We start from the raw sequence: 6,211 nt of genomic DNA on the forward strand, positions 1-6,211 counted from the left end.
TTATTCCGTTGGAATAAACTTTGGTGTGCTTTACCCATTGATGGGATCATTCATCCAATCATTTTTCAAATCATCCAATCATACTCCCAAACAGAATATTATGGTTACTGGAGAACTAGTCTGAATAGTACACCAACACCGCTCAAATAATTACAGAAAATATTCAATGAGAGTATAGTTAGCATAGCATAGCAGTTTTGTGAATTGCCATTTACGATCATATAATTTCACTCCTCCGTATTGTTTTTTTTAGGGATATGCGAAGGCGTTGATATATTTAAATAAATATTGGTACTTCGAAGCCAATATTCACAGAATTATTGCCAAAAAAACGGCAATGATTGTTCGAAAATTGCACTTCTTGATATCATTTGATTTAACAACTAAAAGTATTTGATTTATGCCCTAAATTATATTTAAATGGCATACAATTATGTTTTCAATTAAGTCATTTTTATAGAAATCACATGTTATCAATATATTATTTTTTTTACTTTTAATACTAAACCTCTAAAATTACATTCTTTAGGTATTCCTCAAACACCACCGAAAATGTGCTAGAACAGTTGTTAAAAAGAGCGCCTAGCCTAGCACCGGTCTTCTAGTTATTGATAATTAAAATATTAATAATTTTGATTTTATTTTCATGGATCATATCTGAAATGCTAGATTTGAATTCCATTCATCCATGAGCTACATACTAAAAAATTCATCCTCAATTGTTATTAAGTCTAGACATATTATTTCAAGAATCCTTTAAGCCACCTTAATTACTAAAAGCCAGTACACATTCAGCATAGAAGCTTCTACATAATAACTATGCGTATTATTTATAAATAAATTATTTTATATATTTTTATATTACCTTACTAAATTAATTTAAAGTAAAAAATAATGAAGGAAGTACTTTAAATAGAAAATATTTAAAGGGGTAATCAGTAATGAAATACAACATCAAAACAAAACACCTTGCTATCATAAACTAGGCAACTGGAGAAGAGTACTGCCACATGCCAAAATCTGATAATGCGTTGTAAATAAATAATAAGAGAGAATTTTTGGACTGACGTAAAATATTATTTTTGACTCAGTAGAACTTTGAAATGAACATTTTCTCATTTTAATGAGTCCGGTTCCGGTTTTTACTCCATCAAAAATGTCGGTTGTTTTTGTTTTTCAGTTTGCGATTTAACTCCAGCTCGAAGCTATAACTCGAAGCCTGTACCAAAGCCTTCTACTGAATTTGTTGGAGTTGCTAAAATGAGATTCTGTGGCACAAATTTGGCAATATACAAGTTTAATTTTTTTTTGGAGTCTAAAAAATATATACAAGCAAACGATTAAATCCAAAAAAGTATTATCTGGCTATACCCGAAATAGCTGATTAAGAAAGGTTTTTCAGGTATTTACAGGAACCTATTAACACAATGGACCAAAAGGCCTTATTGGATCCCCTAGGGATATCCGGTTCCTGTAGATTAGATTATATCTACAGGAACCAATTTAGACTGATATTTTTTGAAACTAATTCAAAGTTCAAATGAAAACTTTTTTGTAAAAAAAAATTTCCGTATCTTGTATAAAATGAACGAATATATTTAACGAGAGTAAGGAAGTTTTCCATTCCTAACTGGTATATACCACTAATACTATCTCACTAAGGCAGTTTTGCTCATTAAAGCCGCTAGTAAAAATAATTTACCACACAAAGTGCTTTTATGTAAATGAGCTCATTATAAATAAATCAATTGATTTAAGGAGAAAAATGTCATGTGCAACCCTTAAAAATATATTTCCCACAAAAGAAATTGCTAACATATAAAATATTTTTTGTATATTTTACAAGTACAATATAAAAAAAAACAAGCTATTTCATATGCATACATCAGCTCATGACAATGGAAACAACCAAATTTGAATATTAGGAATTGTCCTGATGAAAGCAAAAGCGAATTCGCCGAAATTGGTATAGAAATATACTAAAAATAATGATCGAAATAATATCTAAAATTTTTAAAAAACAAAAGCGACTTTAAAATATTTTTATTTTCGATCTAACAACTTAAAAATTAAAAATAAATTTAATAAAATTAACATAAATAGTTCTAGCTGCAGTGGAAACATGATATACCTATAGTCATGTATGGTCAGTCTAAAAATTAAAATATGTAATTAATATAAAACATTTTTGTTATTGTATTTCATTATTATATACTCCTTTAATATTATATCATTTTAAAATATATACTTCATTTTAAATACTCTATGTTATATTTTGATTACTCTTAAATACTTATTTTAATCAACCACTTATGTTCAGACCATTCTTTATTTTTAATAAAATTTTTATATAAATTTATTAGCTAAATTTAGGTTAGTTCTATTTACATAAAAGTGTTTGATATGCTCAGCGAGGATTAAGTTCTGAATGAAAAAAAAAAAAACAAATCTGCATAATATTTTTGCCACTTTAGTATACGAAAATGCAAAATTATTTTACGAGCTATTGTTATTTATGGAAAAATGGCAACTATAAAAATATTTACAATAATAAAAATTAAAAAAAGAAAATAAAGTAGAAGAATATAGTTTCTATTTCTAACTAATAAAATACTCATTCATATGAATAAAGCATTTAAGTAGCATTTGTTTTTTACGAGTATATATTGTAGAAAGAAAGGAAGTAAATAAAAGTAATATTATTTTTTTATATTGTATTTGTAGAATAAAATTTGCTTACCATTCTTTTAGCTTAAATAATGTTTAATTTTTATTATTTTACAAACAGAAATGCAACAATAACAACAAATAAAATAATAATTGCAAATTGAAAACAACAAAAGTGGAACACTGAAACTGTACCTACGTTCCGCTACGTTCGATGTCCTTTTAGTGTGTATTTTTAGTGTATTTTTGTACGCGTAGTGTACTCTATTGTGCGATTCGACTGTGTAAAGTGCAATTGCTAGATTGCTAGTTATATGTGTGTGTGCACACGCTTTATGTGCGTTCATTTTGTACTGTACATTTGTAGTTTTGTTCATTTTGTTGTGATGGCCAATTATAGTGTGAATTTACAAATAATGTATGCAAAAATCAACAAAATCAAAATCAACTAAAATTTCAAATGGGGTTTTATATACACAAACATATACAGTAAATGAAAATGTTATTGAATTTCTACAAAGTCTAATATTTGCAAATAAAATGTTAAGTAATTTTTTGCTCTTTTACATACTCGCGTTTAGTAAAATAACAAATTATCATTACACGTAAGTGTTTGTTTATATGTAAATATTTTTTATTTTACATTTGGCCAAATTAAAATTAAGTTTTAATTGGTCTCATTTAGTCTACTCATGTATGTCATTTGTTGATTTTTGCACTGTGTCCTCTAAACTAATACTATTTACATGTGAGTTTGTGTTGGCGTCTGCTTCCGAATTTGCATTCATTTGTGTTATGATCGTCTTAACATTCGAGATATTTGTGTTCTTATCTTCGGTATCATTACCATTATTGCACAAATTTGGCGTATTTATCAAGCCACTTGACATGGAATCCCAGTGACGCAGTGTCTCACGATCTATTTCAGCCGATTTATAGGAGTTAATTGAGCTGCTATCTTCTCGCAACACCTCATAAACATCGGAGGAATTCGGATCTTGCATGTCATTCATAGCATCTGTCATTAATTGCACATAAACATCGTTTTCATTATTTCTGTCTGCAACGAAATGTTGTTGAAGTACAGCACTGTGCTCAGCAGTTGCTGCCCCAGTCCGCATTGGTTCGCTATAGCGTGGTTTGAAGCTAGCACGTAGCTGTTGTGATATATTATCATTCACATAAGTTACATCTCGTGTGATTTTAACTTTGGTTTGCTTTTCAACTTCTCTTGTTGTTGGTTCCAGTCTTTTACACACTAACGATGCACCCGCTATGCGATCGAGATCATCTAGTGAACGTGCATGTCGCTGTGATACTTTTCGCAAACTTTCACGCCACAGCGTGTCCTCCTCCCACAACAACTCACCGCTTTGTGGCGCACCTGGAACTGAAATTTTGCTGTCATTATTGTTACAGTTTTCAGTGATTGTCTTACGCACTCTATGAGGCGTATTAAGCTTATGGTGTTGACTATGTGGGGATATAGACTCAATAACATGACCACCACCAACAACATTTTTAAGTGCTACTTTCCCTTGCTTTACATTTGTGTTCTTAGCATAACGTTCACTTGTGGTTGCCACTACACCTTGAGATGTGCTTGGAAATGTGTATGCTTGGTGTAGTGACTGGGCATGGTCTTGCTCATTTTCTGTATTAGGCATGTTAGTTGATAATTGTGCTTGGTTATGAATATTTTGGTTAGTTTGCAAATTACGTAATTTTAGTTGAGGGCTCTGCATTTGCTGCAGATGGAATGCTTGTGAAGTGACACTTGCATTTTGAAAGGGTTCACCAGTTTTCAGATTTTTACCCGTACTGTAGCTTAATTTTTCAATGTTAGTTTTCATTTTATACAAGTTTTTACTATCGATAGCTTGGTCTTTATCTGCTAAGCTCTCTACATCAATGCTGTGCCGCTCTATTGGATTGTGTATATGTGCTATATTGGAGCCACTTTGTGCATGTATATCGCGTTGATTATTCAATGTGATGGTATTATTTGTTGTTGGTGTCGTTAACATTTCACGACTACTACTTAACTCTGAGTAATAGTAGGGTGCAGATTGTTCTGAAATATTGCTATTATTGCGACTATGCATGGGGGTTAGGAACAGACTTTGTTCTTGGTCCACTGAAGTTGGTGTTATGCTGGTAGCACCTAACAAATCGAGCACGTGTTCCATATTGCTATCCTTGGTTTCAACTTCTAACTTCTGTAAGGAGTCAGTTGAGGAAACAAAATGTATATTGCCATAGAAATGCTCATCGTCTTTATTTCTAAATATTTTAGGTGGTTTAATTAAATTTGTGAGTATATTGGCCCCAGCAGCCGCGGCTGTGTCATTGAGTAAACTACTAGCACTTTCGTAGGTGCTGTTATTGTACAAATACAAATCGCTGTTTTGTAGTTGATGCAAATATGTATCGAGATCGGATGAGTTAAGTGTTTCTTCAAATTTCTCGCTCAGTGATTCGATTTCACTTATAGATTCCTCAGACAATGGGCGACGTGAACGTTGTCGTTCCAGTTCAGAGTCTGAGCCTTGTCTATGACGAAACTCTACCGAATCGGTTTCACTACTGTCACCAGTACCAGTAACAGTAACATTAAAACTATACTTATGCTGCAAGGAGCTGTTTGAGGGATAACGTATGGGTGTAGCAACAAATGAAGGCGAGTTCTGCTTCAATTTATTGTAGAGATCAAAATCCGATGAGTTATTTGAGCTGTTATCAGTTTGAAAACTGTAATTGGAGTCAGAAAGTGTACGTTCATGATGTTTCAAAACAGCTGGGTGTGGTGGTTTTAGGTGATTTGTACTACGTACTTTTGCAAATTGATCTGGTAATGATAGTCTACTACTTTTCAATGTTGCTTCTGATTTTGGCAAATTCAAAGATGAATTGCTGGAATGTATTTTTGGAATTTGTTCATAGGATAAATTATATTTACTACCACTACTGCTATCTCGTCGCTTAACAGTATCGTAGTTTTCTGAAGAGAAAATTTCTTCAGTTTTTAGCTCTTCCATTGGTGGTGGGGATGCAGGTATAGGCGGTGGTGGCACTATTTCACTATCTGAACTCTCTGTACAATTCGCCAATGGTGTTGAAGAACCCAAATAGTATGAGGCTGGTCTAAAGGTATCTGATAAACTGAAACGTGAGCGAGAACGCATTTTTTTTGCATCAACATATTTCGAAGACTCATCATCTGCATCAGAGCTATCTGTATCTAAAGCCATAGTACTTTGTGAGGGTTTCAATATATCGGGTAAATCTTTACGTTTATTTTGTGTGCGTTCTGTGACTAGTTTTTTTGATTTCTTTTTTAAAGTATCCGTATTCTTTTTATTCTTTTTAAGTGTGGATTTTCCTGAACCACTTTGAGCTTCTTCCGTTTTCATAGTACCAGCAGATTGTGTAGTTGTTGTGTTAGCTGCAGCGCTTGTACTAGCAGTAGACTTACCACTAGAAAGTTCCATGTATACTGGCTCTAATTGGATTTGTAGCTGTTTTGCTTTTGCTGCTGCACTTG

This window comes from Teleopsis dalmanni, chromosome 2 (genome assembly GCF_002237135.1).
Source record: "Teleopsis dalmanni isolate 2A chromosome 2, ASM223713v2, whole genome shotgun sequence".
Classification (NCBI taxonomy): Eukaryota; Metazoa; Arthropoda; class Insecta; order Diptera; family Diopsidae; genus Teleopsis; species Teleopsis dalmanni.